The sequence below is a fragment of the Armigeres subalbatus genome, chromosome 2, assembly GCF_024139115.2.
Source record: "Armigeres subalbatus isolate Guangzhou_Male chromosome 2, GZ_Asu_2, whole genome shotgun sequence".
Classification (NCBI taxonomy): Eukaryota; Metazoa; Arthropoda; class Insecta; order Diptera; family Culicidae; genus Armigeres; species Armigeres subalbatus.
In genome coordinates, this window is record NC_085140.1 from 95691726 (window position 1) to 95701990 (window position 10265).

At 41.5% G+C, this 10265-nt stretch overlaps 1 long non-coding RNA gene across 1 annotated transcript; it reads right to left on the bottom strand.

The window, feature by feature from the left end:
• Positions 1-3901: 3901 nt before the first annotated feature.
• Positions 3902-6371, bottom strand: LOC134210136 (uncharacterized). Its single transcript, XR_009978805.1, has 3 exons — positions 6239-6371; positions 4988-5209; positions 3902-4932 (listed from the first exon to the last, which is right to left on the bottom strand). It is a non-coding gene; the product is annotated as an uncharacterized LOC134210136 (long non-coding RNA).
• Positions 6372-10265: the final 3894 nt, after the last annotated feature.

Consider the following 10265-nt stretch of genomic DNA (forward strand, 5'->3'; position numbering starts at 1 on the left):
GCGTCGATATTGAAACCCTTTTCGCTGACTTCGTGTCCCAAGAAGATAAGTCGTGATCGATCAAACTCGCACTTCGACGTATTTAAGGTAAGGTTATTAGACCTCAACACTTTCAAAACATGAGTAACTGTTGCTCTAAGCTGTTCAAGGGAATCTGCAAATAGTAGTATGTCGTCGATGTACACTATTTTGTTCTCAACGTCCTTCAGAATGCGCGACATCTCGCGTTGGAACACCTCTGGTGCGCAATTGACGCCAAACATTAGGCGTGTGAAGCGGAACATTCCGTTCTCTGCCAGGAACGTAGTCAGCTCGCGCGATTCTTCACTTAGCTCCAGATGATAAAATGCATCTGATAGATCGAGCTTAGTGAAAAATCTAGCTCCATGCAACTTGACTTTCATCTCATCGATGAGCGGCAACCGAAAATACTCCCGTTTGATGGCCTTATTTGGCGCCCTCATATTCACCACCAAACGGAAGTCTGTCTTGCCCTTCGGCACAGCGGACATACCACTGATCCATTGAGGAGCTGAAATTACCCTCTCAATGATTCCTCGTGTTTCCATTTGTTCGAGTCGCCGACGAGCTTCCTCCCGATAGGCGGCTGGGATATTATAATAGGCATTCCGAACTGGCAGAACAGTAGGATCGATACTAAATCTGATTCTTACGCCAGGTACTTTTGGGAACGCTGATAATTTCTCGCAAGTATTTACCATTTCGCCGACCTTCAATAACTCCATTTCACCGGCCGTAGCTCTACCCAGCAGGGACCTTCTACCTTCTTCTACGACTACAAAGTCAGCCATAACTATCGGCTTCATCAATCCGACTGCTTCTATTTCAGCACGGAAGCAGTGTTTTATCTGCATTGGCCTGTCCGTTGCATATGCTCGAATATCGGTGCACTGAGAAACTGGTTTACGCAGAAGTGTGATTGTATCCAAAGCAGCTTGTTGCTCCAACTTATGCCAGTCTACCCCCTATAACATTTACGTCTGCTCCGCTATCAATCAGAAATTTGATCGGGCTTGACGAGCCGATACAACAGTCCACAAGAACATCTTGGATTGATAGAGCATTGATAAACTATAAAAGAACGCAACATAATTACTCCATAATAAATTCATCTTTATTCATTTGTATATTATACATTATGACTGTTTTACCTGTTCCTTTCGATCTTCTTCCACAGGAATCTCTGAACATTTGTCCTTCAGCGTGCTTATACGACCTACTCTGCATGCTACGGCGAAATGGCCTCGCTGGCCGCAGGAATTGCATGTTTTGCTTAGCGCTGGACAAACCCCATCTCTGTGACCAGGCCTGTGGCATCTGGGACATCTGTAACGACGGCTCAAGTTCTGCTGGTTATCCGACGACCTTTCGTATTTAAAATTCTTCGTCAGATTTCCCGACGCGTGATGTAATGCTGACTGTCTCTTGCGCTGACCTTGCATGGTCCAGTACCCTTTACTGCTTACCGCTAGAACATTCGTCTCGGAGCCAGAAATCGAAAATTCGGATTGGAACGCATTGGAGTCATGTCCATATGTTCGTGCCATCTTCTTTACCTCCTGATTCCGGAGGCCTCTCAAGAGTTGCGTTCGGACGAATCGCTCCTGATCCATCGGACTATAGTCGCATAGCAGCACCTTCTCTGTTAGCCGAGCATGAAATTTCACCGCGGATTCACTTTCTTCCTGACACATTTTGGAGAAGTCTTCGTGTTCTGCCGCCGGATCGGTCAAGGCCTTGAGGTATTGATCGATGTTATAAACCAAATGGTTATAACAATCATCATCATCGTTGGTGGGTCTCAGCTTCGCCGCTCGCACAATGCTTTTCAGCTCATCACCCATCGACAGTAGGAGGAGCTCGACACGCCGCCTTGGGTCTTTGAGGTTCGAAAGTGAAACCGCCATCTCGAAATCCTCCAAGAAGCGGATCCATGCTTCCCACATTTTGGTAGCTGGCACACCTTTCGGAAATGGCTTAATGTTTTCCCATCGTACGTTACCGCCACTGGTGGATGGCACAGAAGGTGTGATGCTAGGGTCGGTCAAAGGAGCAATGTATGGGATGGCCGGTGGACTTGTCTCACAATCCGTAGGTTCGCGTCGAGAACCGCGTTGTTTATCCTTCAGATCATTGATGACGCTTTCTAGTTCCAACACCCTCGCCTCCAGCCTTTTCTTGTAATCCGTTCTGGATGAGTAGTGAGCATATTGGTCATCATCCTCGATTTCTGCCATAGAAGAATGAACAAGCGGGGCACGTACAAACCGCCCGACCTCAATTTCATCACCAGAAGAATCGCCGTTCTCACTCACGGATGCATGGCGTGGCGCACGAACGTATTTTCCAGTACCAGACATTTTGGATAAATGTTATTTCTATCAGCAGAAATAAAATTATGTTTATCAAAAACACTGTGCTAATCTGAGTATTGATTACTTTAATTTTCCGGTTTAACTAATTACCTTTAGATGCAATATTGAATACAGGTCCTTTCTAGTGTCCTGATAAATCACTAACTATATTCAACTGTTATGTCTCTCAAACTCAAGCTCTTCAACTAGGAACGCTCCCTCGCAACAAAAGCAACAGAATGTAACGTCGTGTCTGAAAATAATTTGAAATCAAATTTTGGCGCACAAATTGATGCTTACACGCACACAAATGTTTTTTTTTTTTTCTATATTTTCGTCATCCTATTGATATGTGCGTTCTTTCCTGCATTTTCATTTTTCGTTTATATCAGTATGTGTGCACATCATAGTCGTACATAATTGAAATGTTTCAACAGCAACTTGATAAAAAAACACGCATACTCGTGTGTACTCATAGAGAGAGTTGGCGTCACCGGTGAAGAGCTATATATGGCTAGTTCGCTTTCTCACTTGAGTTGACGGACACGGAAAAGGTTAGTAGTGCAGAAAACAGTCTGTAGCTTTATCTCTCTTCCTCGCGCTTACTTATTTATATTCTGTATTATTCACTCATTATGAACCTCGAGCTCTTCAATCGTTCGAAGGTTTTCGTTTGTTTTTTTTCCCCAGCTCATGAGCTGACGTACCTTATGCACTTTTTCGTCATCTGTACGAATCACTTTTTAATTGACATGTGCAATTCAAAATAAATTAAATTCGCGACCATTTTAGATCGACATATATGCGGTCCTCAAGACGCGCTTTTACTTTTACGATTTGTGGTCCTCAAGACCCGCTTTGTCTGCGCTTTGCGGTCCTCAAGACACGCTTTGTCTGCGCTTTGCGGTCCTCAAGACGCGCTTTTTTTTCTACGATTTGCGGTCCTCAAAACACGCATATTCTTTTTCTTCCAACATGCTCAAACTTGTCAACATATGCGGTCCTCAAGACGCGCTTTTTCCATTTTTTTGTTCATATATCATTTTTTTCTCTGTGGTCCTCAAAACACACATAACTTTGCAACTGTGCGGTCCTCCAAATTGGCCTCTCTAGCCAACATGGAGTATCTTTCGTTTCACGCATTGCGGTCCTCAAAACGCGCTGCTCTTTTGGGGCGATCTTCTAAATCCGCCATCTTTTCAATAAGTTTTCGTTCTTCCACGATTTTTTTTTTTTTTGGCGTTGGCTTTATGAAACCCGCACTTAACACAGTGGGTGATTTCCTGTCCTGTCACGGTCGCCAAAATGTGTGGCCTTAAACTGCACCAGGAAATCACCCACTGCGCTCTTGATACACTTCTTACCTGACGGACAGCTTGGCTCACACTCATGACTTGCCATTAGGCTCTTGTCCATGTACTCCGCCGGTACTCATATGTACCTAGCAAGCTGACATAGTATATAATGCAGGAGAGCATCGCATGTTGGTGGCTTACTCTACACATTACTGAGGGGTGATTCGAAAATGACATAAGCTGTGTACATAATTTTTTATCTGCATCGCAGTAGCCTTGGATTTTAGATTGTTTTGGTATCTGTCAACAATTTTCACTAATGGATGAATGTTTATAAATCACGCTAACGTAGTTTGGGTAGGTATTTATATGATTATTTTATAAATATGTTACATTCTAGCGGGCTGGCGACACCAGAAAGGACCATTTCCAAGGCTTCGGAAGGCGTCAACACAGAGAAACAGACGTCTCTCTTAGAACAAAATGCAATCAAAATCATCGTCACGAAAACATTACCGCCCAATTCTAAATGCACTGTAGATGGACAAGCGGCAACCAGGTGGCGGTAGTGAGCAAACGTCAAACACAAGTAAAACCGATGGAAGCGCCATCGGTGGCTGATCGACCACCTACAAAAAATTGAATCCACCGCTAAAAAGATGAACGATGGAACATGTGTAGAGTGAGACGTCTGTTTCTCTGTGGCGTCAATGTTCGCAATGAAGTGTTCGGTGCGACAGTAATCCAGGAAAAAAAATATAGCTTTCTCTCGAATCGTTTTCGCAGATTAACAACAAACGGTCTACACTGAAAACATTATACACGCCCATCCCACTGGTTACACACATACATTTTCACTAGTTGAAATTCATAGTAGAATAACGTGTAATTCCAGTTCCAAATGTCAAAAAACAAAACGTTCGATGCATTTGTAGAACATAAAGAATAAAAATGAAAAACACGTTAAATCTCTATGAATTGTTTTTGTAGGAAACGTCTGGAAGGGTGCTATTGGGTTGTATCAGCTCCAAATTGTAAGCAATGTACGAACACAAATAAAACACATTTTAGAATTAGCCAGTTATCACATTTTTACCATTATTTATTTATTTTTGCATGCATGTGGCGGATACCTTGTTTAATTTTCAAATCACAAATTAAATCACACCAAAACCCGCACAAAATGGGCCGCCGGTAAACTTATGTCATTCCCCTCGAGACCGTGCTGGCTGCGTTCACTCGTTTTAGATGTACTTGTATACCTGAAATTCGTCCATAATTCATAAGAATTCAGGAAAAAATTGACATTGAACCTACCTTTCTAGTAAACTAACTTGTGTTGATGTTCCTGTCCAGTTTGGATACGCTGAATATCGTCTGATGCAGTATGACATCTCAACAAGGTTTTTCTTTTCTTATTTTAAAACAAGATTCAATATACTAAACCGATAGGAAACGATGTTCAAAACACGTTATATTGAACAGGATCGGCAAGTGGTGTCGATTCAATTGAAATTACGATGAGTTTAACGTGGATCGCTAGTCAAAATGAACAATAATAAGACACGTTAGATACACGTGACAAAGAATATTGAAACTGACGTGGAATGTTAGTGAAAATGGCGGGTTATAAAACACGTTAGATCTACGTGGAAAAGAACATTGAACAAGCGTGTAGATTATTTTCAGTGTAAGAAAATATCGGTATCATGTGGTGTACCTCAAGGGTCTATACTGGGTCCCCTGCTATTCTCAATGTACATAAATGATCTACCCTTTGCACTGTAATTTTATGAGTTCCATTTATACACTGATGATATAGTGATCTTCCGGAAATAGTAAGGAAAATGAACATCGACATTAATAATGTGGTCAGATGGTGTAAAAATTTTGGACTAACACTAAACACCAAGAAAACCCAATCTATTATTTTCCGTACAAAGCGTATGTGTGTGCGAGATGCCCCGATGGTAAAAGTTGGGAATAACATTATTGAATATTCTGAAACAGTTAAAAACCTTGGAATTATCATAGATTGCAATATGAATTGGAATGCTCAAGTTAATGCTGTGTGTGGTAAAGTATACAACGCTCTCCATAGCTTAGTAGTATTAAGACATTACACCCTTCAACATATTAGACTAAAAATGGCTATATCTCAAATTATTCCACTTTTGGATTACGGAGATGTACTATTTGGACTTGTTTCTCAAAGAAACCTCAGAAATTGACACTAGTTTTTAACTCTATTACAAGATATGTATTCAATTTAAGAAAGTTTGACCACATATCAAATTACGCCAATCTACTTCTTGGATGCAGTTTTTCTAACCATCTTAAGATTAGAACATGCACACAAACGTTTAAAATACTTAGTAACCCTCCTAAATATCTCGAAAACTTTTTCACTTATACGCGTTCAGCAAGAACACCGTCACTGATTGTTTCGAGGTATGTACTACACAAATTACTTGAAGGATTCATTTCGTCACCGCGCGGTCAAATTATGGAACGAGTTACCGCCAAATTGAATGAAAGACATTTTCATTCGTTTACAAATAGAATTACATCATTTTTCAACCGTAGTTTTGTTGGGCAGAGGTGGACACAGCGCAACGGGTAAACACAAACGGAACCGGCCGCGGGAGAAAGAAAAACACAACACGGGAACTTTCACGGGGACAACGAAATAAAAACAACTACACGGAAAAAAATAACCTTATATGTTATGGCAAAAAACCATTCGAAAATACTTATACTCTTCATTATGCCACCTAATGAATGATCCCATACCAAAAAGCTAATAACATTCATAAGTTAATGAAAAGTATAAGTTTCGGAATGTATGTGACTAATGCGATGTATAAGTTTTTTTTATACCTATCATTAAGCGCCTGCTTTGGCAAAAAAGTATTAGAAATATTAATAATAAATAACATTAAATTTTTTTACGTGTACGCGGTACGAGTCATGGTGGCATAATAAAAAATATATGTTTATTTACATACTCTTGAGTTCATCTTGTCATCACAAACACACACACTCACACTTAGTACCCATGTGGTCAATTTGCAATCCGACTATTTTTGGGTACCGTGTTGCCAGATCGCCTGTTTATACGAGGAACAAACATTGTTTAATCCAACACTCCTTCTCAATGGTTGGCCTCGTATACACATTTTTCACCAGAATTATCGTATGCTCCTCCGTCACCAGTAATGCATTCTTGTCGTCACTGCTCACCATTATTCGTCACTGCTCCAATGCTCCAATCATGTTTACTTCACCGTCCTCTGCAACTTAGGCCAACTTCAGCTTGTAGGAACATTCCGACTTCTCTCCTGCCACAACTCCTTTGCCGGTCGCATCACGAATCATACAGCTGTCTCTCTTAAAGTTGACTGCAAAGCCTTTGGGCGTCAGTCTGTTCACAGAAATTAGTCCACTCGTCAGCGACGGGATGTACAGCACATTCCTCAGATTCACTTGGATCACGTTGCCGTTTTCATCAAAACCTTGCAAAGAGCCTTCACCACATCCCGCAGTGGCAGCAATCTTCCCGTTGGCCAAAATCACATCGGGACCATCCACGCTCTTCAGCGACTTGAAAAAGTTTTTATCACTAGTCATGTGATAACTGGCACCACTGTCCACAAACCACGACTCTTGTTGTTGTCCACATCCAGCCATAAAACACACACCGGCACCATTGTTGTTGTTCACTTGCTTGGCATTTTGCTTCTCTCTCGATCTGTTTTCCGGCTTATTATTGTCTTCTTCTCCTTCTTTCTTCTTCGCCAAATACTGCCGGCAGTTTCGAATATAATGCCCCGGCTTTCCACAGAAGAAACACACCCGCTCCGATGTTGCCGCACGTTGCACTGTTACACTTTTCATCGCTATCGTTTCACTATTGTCCACGTTCGATTCACTTTCACGTTCTTTTCTCCTCTCGAATTCGTCGAGGAGCTTCGACTTCACCAGCTGCATGGTGATGTCGGCATCGGCACGACTTTCCAAAGCCGTCACTAGCCCACTGTAGGAATCCGGCAAGCTCCGGAGAATCATTGCGATTCGAAGGGTTTCTTGTAACTCCAAACCCGCGTTCGTTAATCGATCGAACAGATCGTCCAACACCATGAGATGATTCTCGAGATCACTTCCTTCTTGCAGATTCAGTCCGCAAAGCTTCTTCAACAGAGACACTCGCGAGGTAACCGTGTTCTTCTCGTGGTATTCTCGCAAGTTGTCCCAGAACTTTTTCGCACTGTCCGCGTTTTTCACCAAACCGAACTGATTGTCATCAATAAACAATCCGATAGTGGCACGAGCTTTCTTGTCGTCTCGCGTCCACTGTTTCGACACCGTTTCTGGCTTTTCGTCTTCGATGACGTACCACAATTCTTCTCGCGTTAACATCATTTCCATTCGAAACTTCCATATTTGCCAGTTTTGATTATTCAATCTGGCAAACGAAATCTTGTTCACGTCCGCCATTTCGTTTCACGGCACGCAACACTATAGTCTTCTAAACTCGAACGAACACGCAATTTCTCACAACTTTTTCTCCTCTATCCGGAACTTGCCTGGGCACCATAACCTGTTGGGCAGAGGTGGACACAGCGCAACGGGTAAACACAAACGGAACCGGCCGCGGGAGAAAGAAAAACACAACACGGGAACTTTCACGGGGACAACGAAATAAAAACAACTACGCGGTACGAGTCATGGTGGCATAATAAAAAATATATGTTTATTTACATACTCTTGAGTTCATCTTGTCATCACAAACACACACACTCACACTTAGTACCCATGTGGTCAATTTGCAATCCGACTATTTTTGGGTACCGTGTTGCCAGATCGCCTGTTTATACCTGGGTGGTGCGGATAGAATCGATTTGGTTGTCAAACTGAAGCCAAAATTTTCTATTGTGCCGGAGCCAAACATTGAAGATTGTGGTTATGTTCGTTTTAGATCTTATATTGAGAAGTATTGTTATTATTTTGGGGAAAAAGTAAAAATAAACTCAGTTTGAGATTTGCATTCTTTGTAACAAACATATTCACATTATATTTCGAGTGGATAATTAGTAGGAATGCAATTAAAAAGCACTCGTTACGAGATATCACAAGATTAAGCAGCTGATTAGAGCATGAAAGTATGTAAACCATCGTAAAGTCATGTAGCGTCTCGCGCATTTGTGCGCCTTCATGCAGCATGGAAAGAGAAATTCGAAGAGCGGGAAATGTTTGACAGCCGGAGAACTGCAAAATAATTCTGCTTATGCGATTGGTTTCAAAATATCCCGCTACTCGCTTGAGAGCAGAAAAGCGGCTCTATCCGCAGCACCCAGGTTTATACGAGGAACAAACATTGTTTAATCCAACACTACCAAAAATAACTATATAAAGTATATGTGTCGCGATTATACATTTTTGCAATAGCGCCACCCTAATATAATCGATATGGATCCACACATAAATCAAATTATTGCCTATTCGTGACCACACATAAAGTTTATTTCGATATATATTTTATAAGTGGTTTGCGTGAAGAATGGTTATGTGTGCGCTTATATACATTATAACTTAAATCTATGGATTTTTGCCAATAAAAATGTGTGGGTTTTTGGTAGTGAACAAGTTTGAGTACAATGGCATTCTGCAATTAGTTATAGTTATGGTATCATATACTTTGAAAACCTTTAAAGGTTATTTATGTTACTATATAGATTATTAAATAAATAAATAAATATTCGCGAAGTCGAAGCAAATTCTGCTCTTCCCTCCTATGGGAAATCCCATTGCTATCTGTCATAGTTTGAGTGAAACATGGCCGCCATCTCCTCCTCTCTGTTGCTCTACTGTAAAAACCCATAAAGAACTGTCATTGTTTGTGTGAAGAATTTTGCTTCGACTTCGCGAATTCGTGATGAATTGCTCTACGATATACCTACTCAGTCAGCAAGAACTATGAACTTCGCTGTCAACAATTGTGAATTTGAAAAAAAAATCTTTCTTTTAAGGCGCCGTCAGACGTTGCAAGCAAACCACTTGCATAGAACATTTTGCTCGCAGAAAGTGAAATGTCAAATATTTGCGTGTGTGACTACACTGAAAGCGATTGCATGCAAACAAATGACAACTCGCATGCATTGTGTGACTGCAAAGCATTCAAAATTTGCAACTCGCCGAAACTATTTAAATTGCGCTTGCTAGTGCAGCTAGCACTAGCATATATTTCGCTCGCAAAAGTGAACATGTTTTCAGGTTGCAGTGTTGCTCTGCAAAAATAGCAATGAAATTAGATTTTTTGGCCAGGAAATGTGTTATTCACAGTCTTCAAGGTGCAGCCCCGCGCAAATGTTTATCCGTGCTGCCGCACTCGAATGAACATTCGCTTCGGGCTCAAACGTGCACTCGTAAAAATGAGCATGAACCCGAGCGTAGGCTGGATGCTCATGTTTTGCACCGCGCTCACAGCGGCGCTCGAACATTGATGTTTTCAGCGCGGCTGTGAGCGCCGCTTTGAGCACGGTACAAAACATCGGTTACAATCAACAGACATTGCTTGGTTGGCTTGGGTTAGCAT